This window comes from Heterodontus francisci, chromosome 11 (genome assembly GCF_036365525.1).
Source record: "Heterodontus francisci isolate sHetFra1 chromosome 11, sHetFra1.hap1, whole genome shotgun sequence".
Lineage (NCBI taxonomy): Eukaryota > Metazoa > Chordata > Chondrichthyes > Heterodontiformes > Heterodontidae > Heterodontus > Heterodontus francisci.
The window spans coordinates 87,030,492-87,048,694 of NC_090381.1; positions in this window are offsets into that span (position 1 = coordinate 87,030,492).

Here is an 18,203-nt window from a genome sequence, read left to right on the forward strand (position 1 = left end):
GCATGGTCTTCTGCTTAATAATGAAAACTCTTGATTTGTCCAAACATACAGGGTTTCCTTAATCTGCCTTCCTTTATATTGAAGTGTGGCTGGCAGCTTTCCTTTGGCCTTCAATTGTATCCCTCCAGGACCTTGCTACTGAGTACCTGTTGGCTGTAAGGAATGTCTTGTCAATCATGGCTTTTGGTCTAACAGAACTGTGACATTTGCACCTGTGTCCAATTTAAAATTCGTAATATGCCCATTGACATAGTACTGCTGTCCAGTACACCTGAATGGGGTCATTAATTTCCCCTTGGAAGTCTTCTATTTTTCTTCAATTGGTGCAACTCATTCACAACTCTATGTGTGAAAACATTTTGTTTGGCACTTTCATGAGAAGAGGTCTTGCTCTGGCACATTTTCCCATAATGGCCTGACTTCCTGCATTCTGCTTTACCAGCAAGGCACTGATCACGTCTGTGGGTCTTTCTGACTCCACAGCACTGACAGGGTTTCCCGGTGTCTTGTACCCTCTCACTTGAGTGCACCATCTTCTCTGCAGTGTTTTTTCCCTTCTTGGGCTTGAGGAACCGTACCGTGATCAGAGTCTTTCCATTCCAAGGCTTCTCTTCAGCTCTCAGGATGGTTCTATTTTGTCTTCTGACTTCTGCCTGTTGCACAATCTGAATCGCTTTCTCCAGCGTGAGGTCCTCCTTTGACTGTTAAGAGATCTGATTAAGACTTGTCAGCTTTTCCAACTATTATACGATTCCTAATCAATTTGGACTTTAGTGCTCCATACTCACATCCTTCAGACAATCTATACAAATCATTAATGAAAGCTTCATCTAACTTCGGAATCCTTTTATTAAACTTCGCCCTTTCTAGGATCTTATTGCTTCTTAATTGAAAATAATTATCAAAAGCTTGCAACACATCCTCAAATTTATCCAAAGCTTCATTGAAGCCTTGTCTCATGATCAGATCATCAGCTATTTCACCTAGGGAGTACAATAAAGTACTTACTTGCTCCACTTCAGATTTAGTATGTCATTGTGAAACTGTTCTGAATCGTAAAAATCTTTTTCTCCAGATTGTCCAGTTTTGAATCTGGTTGGGCCCTTTTGCATTTTGGAAGTTTTCTGGCATTTTATAGTTTGAATCCATCCTGTTAAACTCTTTTGGGTATTCCCTTCTTATTTTATTTTATCTTTTCCTTACTGGAGATGTACTTGCAGTATTTGGAGGTTTCCTGCTCTTTTCTAGATGTTCCCATACTTTCCGAGGTTTCCCACGCTCTGCAGGTTTTTCCCACGCTTTCCCTCCTCGGTGCACTCGAGTAACGGCTGCCGACTCTGGACTCAGCCTAATCAGGGATTGACTGTTTCTCATTTTCACGTCTTCGCTTCTTGCCTGCTCAGTGTGCCGTTTTAAATAATGTACCTTTCTACAAGGTTTCTCCCACCTTCCCCGACTGTTGCTTCGTTCTGTGACTCGCAGCCCGATCACTGGACCTGGTTTGTTCACACAGACCACCACACTTCTGTGGTGCAGCCTGAATGCCAGTGCAGCTGACTCACTGACCCTCTGTGCCTGTCGTCATCTATGGAGCAGTTCTGGAGCTCTTCGCAGCCTCTCCCGAGATCTGCAGTCATTTGGCGCTTCTCTTATCAGGTTAGGCTTCTCTTCTAGGTGTGTTCACCATTTACCAAGTTTTACAGCACCCGCCACTGATCATCGGGGGGCATGATATTGTATGTCGTTGGTAGCATAATTATGAGATTCTTCACAAAGGTCTCAAAGTCTCTGGCTGGGTAAACAACAACTCTTTATTTACATTACATTCTATTTACACTCTCCATGAGGATCATTAGCTAGCACTTTTAATGGTGTTTCCAGCTCCTTTCAAGCCTATTGCTCTTGTGACTATTACCACGTCATCACTACAGTGGGAGGGGTTACTCTTACTGTTTCAACCATTAACCCTTCCAGGCCCTTATAGTACAAGTTGTAGTGGCTGGGAAACCTGGAAATGTAGGGAATACAGAGGTCATGCTGAATTTAAGAGCAGTACCTCATTTGGACTTTTTTTCACCATTTCCTGACTGGCAGCCAGCCAGATTGAGAGGTTGACCGGCTGCTGGGCAAGAATGCCTGCACTGGAAGGCCACAGATGGGAGTGGAGAGGAGGGAGCGAGGGAAGGAGAGATAGGAACAGGGGAGAAGAGATTGCTGGAAAGTGATCATGGGCTGGGGTGCGAGATCATGGGTCAGGGGGACATTGTGGGTTGGGGGGTCGATATTAAGACATTTAAAAAACTCAACCATCTCTCGAAGGCAGGTTAGTTGTCCGTCCTGCCCAGCCCACCTCCATTAAAACCAAGTGGGCATATTTGAGGTGGGTTAGTTCCAGATTTCAGATTTTTACAATTTTAACAACCCAAACCCTCTCCCGCCCATCATGGGGAGTTACCATTTCCTGCAATATATCATCCCTAGCTTTTTCAAATTTTGTCTTGTATTATTTATCCCTAGACTATATGAGGCCGGGGAGTGATCCCAAACCTAGAGAGAATTTAAGTTCCAACATACTCAGTAGCCGAAAGGATAATTCCACTCTACCGATATTCATGGAAATGATGGAGTCAGTTATCATTAAAGTGAGTATTTGTCAGTACACATAAAGTGCTGGTACCTGAAAGAGCAAACAGTTCGCTGGATTTTTGATGATTAGGCCACGGCTGCAATGTATCAGCCCTCAGTATTCCAATCTCAACACTGTCACCGCAAAGACATGCCAACAGATATGACAAAGCAGACTATGAACAATAATCCTTTTCCTGAAGATCTAAAACAATCCACTCTTTCTAAAAAAAAGTTTATTTTGGAAAAAGGAAGACAGACTGGAGCAGTTAGGACATCATCCTGCTGGCTCTGCAAAAAGAAATCAAATCTAAGCTGGACCAATGGGATGGGAGTATTATGTCTGAAAGAACAAGAGTCATAGCACAAAATCTGATCGTAATTAAGTCACAGTTGGCAATCTCACCCTGGAACAAAGTAAAGATGCTTCATGTGTGGGATATGAAAGTATCACACCCATACAGTGAATTGCACTGAGGTTAAAGTTAAGGCACATTGTTGAAAGTGTAATGGAGTTTTATTTTGCATCTAACCTGCATTATACTGACATGGGAGGCGCAGGATTTTCCCTCCGGGTGCAGGAAAGAGAGGGCTGAATTTTCGCCACAGAAGCAGGAAACAGGAGCCGTGTATGTTTTCAGGTCAGAAACCCGCTTGCAGTGGGAAACTGATTAAAGTGAAGATTTACACAGGGGTGAGCCCTTAATAGATATGGAGATTGGTTTTCTGTCCAATTAAAGCCAATGGGGACAGGAATGGAGGCATGAAATGTGGGATTGATTTAGACTCCCCACAGCAGCCATCACTGAGGCTGCTGGTTGTCACAAGAGAGAAATCTGCTGATTTTGACAAAGCCTTCCACAGTACCAGAGGCAAGCGAGATGTCGCAGGAGAGCTGGAGGTCTGGCACCCAGGGCAGCGCTGCCCTCACTTCTTTGATGTTGACCTGAATCTGATGTTGGAGGCCATGAGGGAGAAAAGGGAGGTTCTTTCCTTGGAAGGTGGTAGCAGGAGGCCACCGCATCATGCAAAGCACTAAGTGGGTCAATGGGGTGTCTTCTTACTGTCTCTGTCCACTGTTTTCCTCTCTTTGCACTGTACAAATGATGACACTCTAAACCACATGTCTGGGACTCCTTTTATTGCTGCCGTGACAGGAGAAGTGGTGTGAGGTGGTGAAAGAGATAACGGGATCCTCCATGTTGAGGGAAAAGCCTTTGGGCAGATGTGCTTCCTTCATTGACAGTAAATGATTAGATGTTCCAGGCTGTATCTTCCATGCATGTATTAGCACAGGAATCTCAGATTCCCTTCCATGTCATGCCCCTCAACCTGGGTCAGAGGGGCTCAGTTGAATCTTGCCTGAATCACAAGATCCCTGTCATTCATGGCATCCTCATGAACTGTTCACACCCTGACCTGTGCCCGGCCACCTCGACGTGTAACAGGGGAACAACTCTGTTCAGCGTCATCTCCCTCTGCCTCCATTTCCACCTCCTGTCTTACCTCCGTCTCCTGCTTCTCCCTCGTGGAACCGGTCTCCTTCCTGGGCCTCAGCATCCTCAAGGTCCACACCTCTCTGGACGGCCATGTTATGGAAAGTACAGCAGACCACCAAAATGACCGAGACACTTGCAGGAGGGTGCCACCTGACCCGTCCAATCACTGGAATCGCATCTTCAGAAGCTGGATGGCCTGATTAATGGTTGTCCTACTAAGCAGGTGGCATTATTTGTATTGCCTCTGTGCCTTTGTCTGGGGCTCCCACAGAGGAGTGAGTAGCCATGTCTTCAAGGGATTTCCCTTGTCTCCTAGGATCCATCCATGCACTTTGGGAGTTGGAGTGAAGGTGTAAAGGAAGCCTGGACTGGCGGAGGATGAAGGAGTCATGGCAGCTGCCAGGAAAGTGAGTGCACACATGGAGGAAGCTCTTGTTGTGGTCACAGACCAGTTGAACATTGAATCTGACTGGATGGTCACTGGGTGTAGTGATGGCCATATGGGTGCAATCAATGATGCCCTGCACCTGGGAAAATCCAGTGATGAGGGGGGAAAACCCACTGCCCTCTGTCCCTGCGAGGCCGTGTCTATCGTGAAATTAATGTGCTGTCCAGCCCTGGCAATGAGGGCATCAGTGACCTGCGAGATGCAGTGGTGTGCAGCCGCTTGCAAGATGTCATCAAGGTCACAGATGGCCCTCGGAATGAGCCAGAAGTGAAGATGTTCAAGGCCTCGGTGACGTTGACATTACTGGCAGGACATGGCGACCAATGCGGCGAGGTGTGAGGTTTTCAGTGATGAGGGCACAGATGTCTGTGACTATCTGCCTGGAGATGACACTAAAATAGGTGGGATAGTAAGTTGCAATAAAGAAATAAGAAATTTACAAATGGATATAGATAGATTAGGTGAATGGGCCAAAATTTAGCAGATGGAGTTTAATGTGGATATGTGTGAGGTTATCCACTTTCGTCGGAAGAATAGAAAGGCAAATTATTCTTTAAATGGAGAGAAACTTCAGAGTGTTTCAGTGCAGAGGGATCTGGGTGTCCTTGTGCAGGAATCGCAGAAAACTAGTATGCAGGTACAGCAGGTAATAAGGAAAGCAAATGGAATTTTTGCATTTGTTGCTAAAGGAATAGAATATAAAAGTAGGGAAGTGTTGCTACAACTGTACAAGGCATTAGTGAGACCACACCTGGAGTATTGCGCACAGTTTTGGTCCCCTGACTTGAGGAGGGATGTAGTTGCATTGGAGGCAGTTCAGAGGAGGTTCACTAGATTGATTCCAGGGATGAGGCGTTTGTCTTATGAAGAGAGATTGAGCAGCTTAGGCCTTTACTCTCTAGAGTTTAGAAGAATGAAAGGAGATCTAATTGAGGTATATAAGATGATTAAGGGGATTGACAAAGTAGATGTAGAGAGGATATTTCCTCTTGTGGGGAAATTTAGAACAAGAGGTCATAGTTTTAGGATAAGGGGTAGCAGATTTAAAACAGAGATGAGGAGAAATTACTTCTCTCAAAGGGTCATGAGTCTGTGGAATTCACTACCTCAGAGTGTGGTGGATGCTGGGACATTGAGTAAACTTAAGGAGGAGATAGACAGATTTTTAATTAGTAATGGGTTGAAGGGTTATGGAGAATGGGCAGGAAAGTGGAGTTGAGGCCGAGATGAGATCAGCCATAATTGTATTGAATGGTGGAGCAGGCTCGAGGGGCTGAATTGCCTACTCCTACTCCTAGTTCTTATGACCTTATGGGTCTCAGTCATCTCCAGGCAGCTCCATCTTTGGTGGTCGATTCTGTGTTGAGGGTATGGCCTCCATTACCTTCCTGCCACTCTTTCCTCTCCCTTGCTCTTCTGTTGCTCGGTGTTCCACCCTCCCTGTGGAGGGTGTTGCCCCACGTCACCACTGGGCCCAAAAACTGACAGTTATGCCCTCATTGCCAGCTGCAGCCTTCCTTCTGGAAAGATGGCTGCCCAATTGTCCTTGGCAGCTTTGCCTCCTGCTCTTCTGTTCCATGATGCCAGGGGGAGCCAACCCCATTCAATGTCTGGGTGCTGTGACCACCCACCCTGCCACCTGTGCAGCACCAAGGGCAGCTCCATTCCAAGTACCAAGTCCCTCTTTGCCCTGCTGACCCTCTTATGGGGTGGGTGTGATGCCCTGGGGCAGCCTTCACTGGCTCCCCATTCTGTACCCACTACCCTTCATCAAATCTGTTCCTGAAGGCATGGGTAACTTGTGCGGTGCTTTAAAAATTTCAAGTTGCAGCCTTGACAAGCTCTTAATGAGCTTTTAGCGGTTTTAACTGGCCTCAATTGGGAGGGGAGCAAGATTCCTGTCCCGCCCTCCCACACTTTGCCGTGATCAGCATCTTGAAATTTACACACTTCATGGCATTGGTATTTTTGGGGCCCTCAGCCTCCATTCCCGAATTCATGGAGACCCTAAAATTCAGCCTAGGGGTCCGGACCGTTTCTGGGTCCCGAACCCGCCCCCAGAGGAAGCAGTCACCGGCCCCGAATTTCATGGGGCCGCTCCCTTAACTTCCCTGGAGACGGCTCACGATCCAATTAAGGATGGTGTGCGGGCTCTCAAAGTTGCAGGACCAACCTGAGGCTTTCCAGCTTGAAAGGAACAGTAGGTTGCAATAGAGGGTAAGTAAGGGAGAGGGCACTTCAAAATGGAGGCAACCCCCTCTCCAACATTTTTAAGCTAAAATTAAAAAATTAATCTTGCAGCCAAGCCATCTCTGTGGGGACGAGGAGGGAGAAGTTGTTCTATAGGGCGGTGTGCAGCTGTTCCTGCACCCAGGCAGGTGAGGAGGCCTCGAGGCCTACGTGGAGCTCTGGCTCCCAGTCTGCCACTGGAAGGCCAGTTCCAGGCAGTTAAATTGGCCCCCACCACCTGTGGGGCCTGGAGTCCGACTGGAAAATCCTAGTTGGCCTCCTTTAATTGGCCTCAGCAGGCTTTTAGCGAACTGCGTCGGCTACCCACCGCATGCAGGCGCGTAGCCCTGCCACCCTCCCCATCCCACCTCCTCAAAAATGGCCCGGAATGAGATGATGCCGGGGAACTGGGATGCCAGCCGGTTGGGGCTATTTTTAGCACCCGCCCACCACTGATCCAGGCCCTGGTGGGGGCTGAAAATGCAGCCTGGGGTATCAAAAAAGTACAAACTTAACCATTCTAAAGGTTTGAAATTCCTCACTTGTAAAAAAAGAAATCTTTGTGCATGTTTTAAACCAGTCGAAAACAGCATTATAGCAAGTGTCATGATCATGAAACTCAGCAATATAAAATCTCATCGGCAAAGGCTGTACGCAAAAAAATTGTTTACAATGTTTCTTCTAGTGATACTGACTTATAGTCCACCTTTTCTGTGTGTCTAATACAAACTCAAATGACTGCTACATTTTAAGTTGCAATTAACAAATCCTAAGTGCAAGATGCTAGATGTAATTTAATCGGCCGCAAAGAACATCTGCCTCAATCAATTTTGTAATTTTTCATAAAATACACTGTAAAGAATCATGGTGCATAGTAGGTACAGCATAGCTTCAACACAAACCTACCTTCATTACCAATGTAACACACTATGAACAGGGATTTAGAATTGCATTGTTCAGAGCTGTATGAGTCTCTAGCCTACCAGAAAATAGTCCAAACCTAATGTAATATTGATGCCCCTTTAATGTGGATGGTATTGTGTTCCATTTGTGCAATGTACTTAGTTCCTGTCTACGTAAGCTAACAAGTAATTAGCTTGTCTAAATGCCTCAAATTAATCTGTGGTTCAGTAAATGTAAATGTCACACTTATATTTTTGGAATTACCCTGCTGTCAAAAATTTAGAACATTTTTGTGGTTTAACATATTTTATATAGACTTCCAATAAATAGTGGCACTACAGTTCATTAATTCTCAGAAGTTTCATGACCAATGCTGAGAAGCCATACGAAAAGCAAATAGAGTATTAGGCTGTATTAGCAGGACTATTCAATATAAAACAAAGCACACTATTTTGTCTTTGTATGACCTTGGTTATAACACAGTTAGAAAATTGCATCCAGTTTTGGTTGTTGGTGGGTCTTATCTTTGGATAAGATTCAGAGGAAAGCCACAAGAATGATCCCCAGCTTAAACAATCTTACTGCTCAGATAAACTTAGAAAGCTGGGCCCACTTATAATTGTATATATTGTAACTCATGTTACAATGAAATGAAGAGGAGTCGAATGGCTCCCCTCTTTTCCCTCTCCTTGCTTGACCACAACAGGTTTATTTCTTTTTGAAGGGGATATACTTGCCAATTCAGTGAGTATTTAACTGTTCATATGTTGTGATCATAAAAAGAACCAATTAGACAGGTTTTCTCGAGTTTAACAAAGAATGAGGTTAACTTTATTGTACCTGAACCAATCAAAGTAAAAATAATAAAATATGCTCTAACTTTCACACACACACACGCACAAATAGGTTACAGAGTGAGGAAGGATATATTGGTCGAATTAGAGCCCAGGGAAATAAAAGAAGTATACAGTCTGTGGAGGTTGGTGACTTGGCTGGCTTCAGCTGAATTCAATGGTCGCACAACTTTCCTTTGGTGGTTCTGAGGCTTCCAGTTTGAAGATGTGGATGCTGATTCGGTGGTTCTCTGGAAGACAGCAATACCACTGATTTTCTTTAAGGGTCTCTGTCTGTGCTTTCCGGAAAGTTCTCTACTCTCGAATAGCTCCCCTCTCAGGCTTAAGTATTTAAGCACAGTGAGCATCGATTGATGAACAGACTAACACAATGAAAACAGATCAGTTAAACCACTGAGCACTACAGTCTGCAGCAGGGAATATGCCTCAGTGCTCACCGTCAGCAGGCAGAATTCGAAGTTTGCAAGATTTGAGTGGTGTGTCTCCACCAGTTTAATATTCAGGTTTCCAGCCAGTGGATTAAAAAAATCATCAGTCGACCTAGCATGTTTTCATGATGAGATACTTTTGAGAATGCCTAGGTGGTGAGAGACGAATTTCCCAGATTTTCTTTCCCTAATTATTCTTGGATTTCCATTTGTTTTTTTTTTGCCTCTGCCAATAGGTTATTTGGCTGCTGGTGGGCAAGGTATGTTTAATTACACACTCAGGCATCATGACTGTGTGGGGCAAGCTTGATGAACCAATGTTGCTCATCACTTTTGTACATTTGAAAATTGTGTCCCAGTGATATAAAGAGTACCCCATTGGCTTTGGGAAGGTGTCCTTGCCACCTGCTCAAAAGCATAGTTAAAATCATGGCTGGCAGAATCCTGGCAACTTTCTGGGTGCACATAACCTGGTCATTTTAACTGCCAGCCTGATTTTGATTGCTCAGGCACCCAACTTCCTCCAAGCTGGTCAGCAAGTTTCTAAAGCTTTACTTTCAGGCAACTTCTTGTTCAAAGAGCAAGACTATCCAAGAGGGGGACATAAAGATTGAGGGAGCAATTTTAACCTCTTTGTCTTTTATGTCTTTCTCAGGTAGGCTCTCCCTTTCAACTAGAATTTGCCTGGAAAAAAAGCTTTTAAAATTCATTGGCCAGCCTGTTTTCAAGTTATCAAAAATGAATTCAGAAATCCCATTATATCTGCGGTAAGAGAATCATACTAATGTATGAAGGAAAATCATGCACACTGCATGGGTTCACACTGTAGTACCTGAGAACTCCAGGCACAGTTAATTGGTAATAGAGTGGTCACTGTGACAAAAAGTCAACCTGTGAACTCAAATGTTTGAGTGTTGCCAGGTGTAAACATCAATGAAGGTACAAAAGAACAAAAAGGATATTTTCATTGGTAAGTTTAATCTTGTTATTGTGAAATATATATATTTTTAATGGTGTTATTACGTTAGAAAATTTAGGATTGAGTTAGGAGGCTCAGGGAAAAAAAACAGGGGCAAAAATATTTTTAAAAATACTTACAGTGATTTATTTATTCTTTCATTTCTTGGTAGGTTCTCCTGACTCAGATTTGATTGTTTTCATAAGTATTTAATTGTTTTTGGAAGTTTAGCTACATGTTCTGCTCACAGTCCATTGGTACAATGTTTTGTTGCTGACATCTAAGGTGTGCCACAGGAAGTGCGATGCCTGAGGAGTGAAAGACAGGAAGGGCAACCAGGAAAAGAGGCATGTCCATTGTTCTTGTAATCGTTAAAACTCAGCACTGGCTTTTTCTCACAGGGATCACTTTGTTAGCTGAAAGGAGTTACCAACAAACTGTGCCTGGAGATCTCAGGGTACTGCAGTCTGAGCCCATGCAGTGTGCAGGATTTTCCCTCATGTATTAGCATGATTCTCTTGCTGCAGATAAAATGCGAGTTCCAAAACTGACTTTATCTCAGGGTAAGTAATTTTTTTTGCTAGCAATATTGTGATGAACACCAAAAGTCAGTGCCTTCTATATTGACATTCATACCAAACAATTTAGGATTGTAACTTACCATGGTTAGTGCATAATATCTATACACTGTAAATAAAAATATGTATGTAGTGTAAGGTCTTTGGTTATGCTGTGTTATACAGATAGCTACAGAACTGATTGGCAGATTGCAGCACTGCATTCATACGACTTGAATCACACTCTAACAGCAAGGCGAGAGCTCTGCATATGCATGGTGGTACCACCTCACAGCAACACAAAACTGGTAGACTAAATTAGTTTGAAGCATTTCTCATTAGGGCATAAGTAAACTGAAATTTTAAGCGCATTTATAATTTTTCCTATGACCATCTGCTAATTTTTATAAAATATACACAAAATACCTTTCTTCCTGGTTTCCATTAGGAAAATCAGTTGACTCGGTTTAAGTTCAATGTACAGGTGAAGTGGCCATTAGTAAAAAGGAATAATGCTACTGGTGCAAGAGATAGCTAATGTTAAAGGCAGGAACAAGCTGACACAAACTAGCACAAGAAGCTGAGCCTAGAAATTATCTGTTCATAACAGTAGAAGATAAACACATCACTTTCATATGACACTTTGCTATCCACAGTATTACAGACAGGTGAAGATGATAGGAATGGTTTCCCCTTTTCACCTCTCGACTGACTGAAGACAGCATGTTTAAAAGTGTTTTGTAACACTTGAGTGCTTTAATTATCAAGATGAGACAAATGGCAGGTTTTCTCATAAGTTTAAAAGAAAGATAAATGTTTATGTAACACCCGAAATATACGCAACACACTCTCACACTCGTCCAGATACACACACACTCAAGAAAAGAAAGAGATTATAAAGATAACATGCATTAGGTCTGCTGATTTTTAAAGAGTTTTCTGTTAAACTTGTTTTTCCCCGGGGTGAAGACTTGAAAAGGAGCAGGCCTGAAATCTTTTACCTCGTTCACTGTAAGAAGACTTGTGAGGTTCAGGGAGATGGATGTGTTGTTGCAGACTGTTCTTGTTACATTCCAGCCAAATGTCAATGGCGAAGTCCTGGTACAATTTCTCAGGTAGGGAGTTCAAGGCCAACTCCAGTCTGTGCCTACATGTAGTTCAATGCCAGTAATCTTAGGCAGGGTGCTTTCTCTTTGATGGCATAGATGGATCTCCTTTGTCTGCACAGAATATACCTTTATTAAAGCATCTTATCAGAAACCTAGTTACTGTCATGTGACCATAGTTTCTCTTTCCAGTGTCCTCCTAAATGGTTTCTGATGGGTACACCATTGTTAGACAATGGAATCCGGGTGCCATTTATCCTCATTTTATCTTGATAAAATAGAGATTTTCACACCCATTCTTTGGAATTTGAGTTTGGAGTCAAAAAGTCTGCAACTAGTTAACTTGTTAACCCAACTAGTTGCAGAAATGCAACCATTACCACAGAAAGGGTCATTTGCATTTTCATGACTTCTCAGGGATGTGTCCAGAAAGGTTGTTTGTACTTTAATGACTTCTCTAAGACTTGTCTAGACATGAAAATTAGCTTAGGGTTCTTGTAGTGCTGTGTGTATTGGCAGGAAAGGAAAGGTCACCTGACCTCTTACTCCATTTTGTTTTACAAGAGAGGTATCTGTTTCGGGTTTATTTCTTAAGTTCATTTTATAGTTCATAAGTTTGGATTGCATGGGCATGACAACAAGTGTTAAGTGGGTTAATGCTCATGTTAAAATGGTGGACAGAGAAATGACATGCAAATGTGTTAAGCACGCATCTGTTAATATTGCTGATACTAGTTTCACGGTTGTGGAGTTCTCACAGATATGGGGCTGAATTTTATGACAGCGTGCATCCCGTGCGCCCGCGCCGCCCCTGAGCCCCGTGATATTATGTGCGGGGACTCATTTAAATAGAAGGGGCGGAGTGGCCACCCCCTCTATGTCATTGGGGGCGACTGCTGCACCCCCGGCAATGGTGTCAGGTGCCACTGCGCAGGCGCTGGTGCCATTTCTAAAGGGCTTTAAGCCCTTAGCAGAGATTTTAATTTTTAAAGGGACCAGGACTTTAACTTTTAATTAAAATAGTACATTTTACATAAAAGCGCTACTTCTACCACCGCCCCCCCCCAACCAGGATCACACAATAGATTTATTTCACTCTCTCCCCAAAAAACCGTTCTTGACAGTCCTAACCTTTAATCACCAAACTTCGCATTCATTGTCCTTCAACCCCTTCCCACCATCCCCCCAGCCAATGAAAAGTGTTTTCCCTGCTCCTCCACCCCTCCCACCCTGAAAATTTTATTCCTCCCCCCTCCCCACCTGGTTCTCGTCTCAGAACTCCATACAGAGTTCTGAAGGCGCGCGAGTTGCGTGCAGAGTTGGTAAAATTGGCGTGGCACGTCCGCCGCCTACAGGTAAGTTTATTTGCATCTCATTTCGGTTCATTGGAATATGCAGATGAAGGGCCCGGCACCAGGTGGCGGGAGGGCGGCACCGAGGTCCCCCTTCTGCCGGTAATATGCGTCGGGCCTTTCTTGACGTCGCGGGTCGAGATGGGCCTTCCCTGCAAAGTTTTACCAGCCCCCGTGCCACAACCTGCAGTGTAGAGGGGCCAGTAAAATTCAGCCCATGATTTCAGAAAATGTATCTGCTTTAAGGAGCAGAATCAACTGAAAAAATCTAATCTGTTGGCTCTTAGTCTAAAACCTAACATGTGAGACTATTAGGTATATCTGATTTTGTCTCCTACAAACCTGTAATAGCAAACAGTCCGTAGGCCCTAAAATAATAAATAATGCATTGGCATCCCACTGGCTGTCAATTCAATTCAAATGCATTGAGCAGTGTGAAGCTCCTGTACTTGCATAGTAGAAACAACGTTAAGTCAACAGAAAGTTAAGTCAAATCATTTCAAGTCGAAGTACTTTTTTAACTGTCGCTAAGTGTTAATTACTGCCAGTTAAAATTTCTGGCACTGAAAATTAACTATTACGAGGGTAATTCTCATTCTCTTCAGGTTTTAATTGTTGTTGGAGATTTTTAATTTTTTTATTAAATGTTTTTCTTTAAATTTTTGTTCTGTCTCTTTTTTCTCTCTCTTTTAATCTAATCTTTCTTTTCCTCACTTTATTTCTCTTTCTGTACCTGATTTGATATTGAATTTACCCATTCTAATTTACATTTCCTTGTTTAGACTCTGCGGTATTAATTTCACAATCTTTCAATCTGATTAGTTAAAGAGATACAAAGAACAAAGAACAAAGAACAGTACAGCATAGGAACAGGCCATTTGGCCCTCCAAGCCTGCGCCGATCTTGATGCCTGCCTAAACTAAAACCTTCTGCACTTCCGGGGACCGTATCCCTCTATTCCCATCCTATTCATGTATTTGTCAAGATGCCTCTCAAACGTCTCTATGGTACCTGCTTCCACCACCTCCCCCGGCAACAAGTTCCAGGCACTCACCACCCTCTGTGTAAAGAACTTGCCTCTCACATCCCCTCTAAACTTTGCCCCTCTCACCTTAAACCTATGTCCCCTAGTAACTGACTCTTCCACCCTGGGAAAAAGCTTCTGACTATCCATTCTGTCCATGCCGCTCATAACTTTGTAAACCTCTATCATGTCGCCCCTCCACCTCCGTCGTTCCAGTGAAAACAATCCGAGTTTATCCAACCTCTCCTCATAGCTAATGCCCTCCAGACCAGGCAACATCCTGGTAAACCTCTTCTGTACCCTCTCCAAAGCCTCCATGTCCTTCTGGTAGTGTGGCGACCAGAACTGCACGCAATATTCTAAGTGTGGCCTAACTAAAGTTCTGTACAGCTGCAGCATGACTTGCCTATTTTTATACTCCGTGCCCCGACCGATGAAGTCAAGCATGCCATATGCCTTCTTGACTACCTTATCCACCTGCGTTGCCACTTTCAGTGACCTGTGGACCTGTATGCCCAGATCTCTCTGCCTGTCAATACTCCTAAGGGTTCTGCCATTTACTGTAAACTTCCCACCTGCATTAGATCTTCCAAAATGCATTATCTCACTTTTGTCCAGATTAAACTCCATCTGCCATTTCTCCGCCCATGTCTCCAACCGATCTATATCCTGCTGTATCCTCTGACAATCCTCATCATTATCCGCAACTCCACCAACCTTTGTGTCGTCCGCAAACTTACTAATCAGACCAGCTACATTTTCCTCCAAATCATTTATATATACTACAAACAGCAAAGGTCCCAGCACTGATCCCTGCGGAACACCACTAGGCACATCCCTCCATTCAGAAAAGCACCCTTCCACTGCTACCCTCTGACTTCTATGACAGAGCCAGTTATGTATCCATCTTGCCAGCTCACCTCTGATCCCGTGTGACTTCACCTTTTGTACCAGTCTGCCATGAGGGACCTTGTCAAAGGTTTTACTGAAGTCCATATAGATAACATCCACTGCCCTTCCTTCATCAATCATCTTTGTCACTTCCTCAAAAAACTCAATCAGATTAGTGAGACACGACCTCCCCTTCACAAAACCATGCTGCCTCTCGCTAATAAGTTCGTTTGTTTCCAAATGGGAGTAAATCCTGTCCCGAAGAATCCTTTCTAATAATTTCCCTACCACTGATGTAAGGCTCACCGGCCTATAATTTCCTGGATTATCCTTGCTACCCTTCTTAAACAATGGAACAACATTGGCTATTCTCCTGTCCTCTGGGACCTCACCTGTAGCCAATGAGGATGCAAAGATTTCTGTCAAGGCCCCAGCAATTTCTTCCCTTGCCTCCCTTAGTATTCTGGGGTAGATCCCATCAGGCCCTGGGGACTTATCTACCTTAATGCTTTGCAAGACACCCAACACCTCCTCCTTTTTGATAATGAGATGACTGAGACTATCTACACTCCCTTCCCTAGGCTCATCATCCACCAAGTCCTACTCTTTGGTGAATACTGATGCAAAGTACTCATTTAGTACCTCACCCATTTCCTCTGGCTCCACACATAGATTCCTTCTCTGCCCTTGAGCTGGCCAACCCTTTCCCTAGTTACCCTCTTGCCCTTTATATATGTATAAAAAGCCTTGGGATTATCCTTAATCCTGTTTGCCAATGACTTTTCATGACCCCTTTTAGCCCTCCTGACTCCTTGCTTAAGTTCCTTCCTACTGTCTTTATATTCCTCAAGGGATTCGCAGCTGCTTGGCCTGTTCACTTAGACCCCGGATGCTGTGGAGAGGTTGCTGCAGCATTTCCATCTCCCGCTTCCAGCAAGTTGCAGCACAAATTGTTGTTGATGTCTAACAGGCAGGGGTAAGTCCAATTAACGGTGGGGGGGGGGGCTCTATTTGTTAACCTGCCACAGCAAATTTTGGGCCATTGTGAATGTCCTGTGACCTTGCTCATGGTTCATTGGAGGAAAAATATGTCTTGTCAGAACTGGCTGAGAGAGATTACAGCTTCCCATTGGAAGAAGTAAGAATAGCAGGTGTTACTGTTGGTTACAGAGTTACTCATTGATTTCTGTGAATTATGGCATGATCATTTTCCCAAATGAAGGATTTTAATACATTAGAGGCTCATAGTTTGCAGTACTTTGCAGTATTAAGTATTATGATTAATGTTCATATTTACATGGAAACTTGTCATAAGTGAGCAACAATATTACTGTATTTGCCGGACTAAACAACACACCAGACTATAAGACGGACTAGGATTTCAGAAAGAAATAGCCAGGAAAAGAAATTTCAGTCCATATGGGTATCTAATATTAATAGTGACCATCCTGGAACAAAAACAATGCAGCATGAACTCTTGTTAATCGTTGAAGCTGCAAAATTCCTCATCACACGCTCATCGTCACTGGTGTTATGTGAACTGTCACTTTCTTCAAGTAGTAAATCATTTTCACTGTCATCTAGGGCATTTCTTGAATGACTTCACACCTATGAAATGGTGGGCCGGGTCTTTTCATTCACCCTATTGGTGTCATGTTGTGACTTGGAGCCTCCATCATTCGATCCACTCCTCAAGCATGAATGCTTTAAATGGCTTGTTTATCAAAACATCTGGGGGCTGTAATTGGCTAGTAAGACTGCCTGGAATCATAGCTCGCTGCGTCTTCAGTTCTGCATGCCTCCTTTTCATGGCCTCAGTTATATGTGCCCAGAACTGATCACACACTAATAGGGCTTTTTTTCAGAAGGCTATCTGGACGCTTCGACCACACTTTCTCCAGCCACAGTTTCATCCCTTCTTCATTCATTCATCCCTTACGATGAACATGAACAAAACTTCCATGTGGAATTTCAACCTTTGGTGCTGTTTTTCTTTTAGAGATCAGTAACGGCGGCAGTTTTTTGCTATCAGAACATTACGCCAAAATGACAATATAGTGGGTCTACTCATGGCCTGGTCTTTTTCTTGATATTGTTTAAGCTTTTATTTTCCATAGTTTTGTTTCTTGGAGCATCAAACATTAGGGGAATTTTGTCCATATTGCCTATCTGTCCAAGCTCATAACATGGTTTTTTTCCATGAATTAACCAGGGACCTGTGAAATGCAAATATCTTTGCTTTGTATTCGGCCAGCGTCTTCCGTGCTATCCCGGTTCTAGAACACATGCTTAGTCCTGTATTTTCATCAATCTGTAGCACCAAGATGTTGTCCCGCCAAAATCAATAATTCTGCTTGCTACCTCTATTCTTCTTGCTCCACATACAATGAGTTTGGTGTATGCAGAAATTCCATTTCTCCAGTAGTCTATTATCCAATTTTTTACTTCCTCTTCCAGCTGTGACCATTTTGCAGTATGTCTCTGAAAAATGTGCTTGCTGTTTTCTATTTTTACAAGCTCATCCTCTTGTTTCTTCCATTCCTGTATTATTTGATTGGTTGGAGGAGGACCAAAATATTTTTCAGCTGCTCTATTTCCAAACTCTTTGGCACACCTTACCACTTCCAGTTTGAATCCTACCATATAAGAAAACCTTTTCTGTTTTGTACCCATTCGCACCAGATTGTACAGAAAACCCACAACCAACTACCTGTACTGTCAACACTGTGCATAACTCTGAAACATGTGCTAATGTTCTGTGTGACGCATTAACCTGTGGACCATAAGACACACAGCAATTTTAGGTGACTTTTTCCAGACAAAATGTGCGCCTTATGGTCAGAAAATAAGGTATGTCATTGCATTTTCTGCTTACAAATATTGAAACATTAAAAAAGGAGTAAATCCTGCAATGCAACAGATTGGATAATATTGCTTCTCATAATATTTTTTAAAATGCTGATGACACAATACAGTTTGGCTACATGATGTGGGAGAAGAAATCAAATCCATACAAAGGGAACAGGTTGGGCTAAGAAATGGATGATGAATTTTAATGTGGGTGGAAATGCCATTTGGATCTGGCAGGATTTTTGCCTAATCCCACCAGAAAAACATAAAAAGTTTTCGAAGAGGACGCTGGGCTAGGATGTCAAAGTTTTGTGCTTCTTGGCTAATCTTAAAATGGTATTTGAGAAAGCTGATGGAATTAAGGTGAAATGCTGAAAGAAGTCAAGGACCTTAGCCTCAGTTTTTCCAAGATTTAGTGAGAGGAGGTTTGGCTCTTCCACGACTTGGTATTAGTCAGGCAAATTGACGGTTTGGCAAAT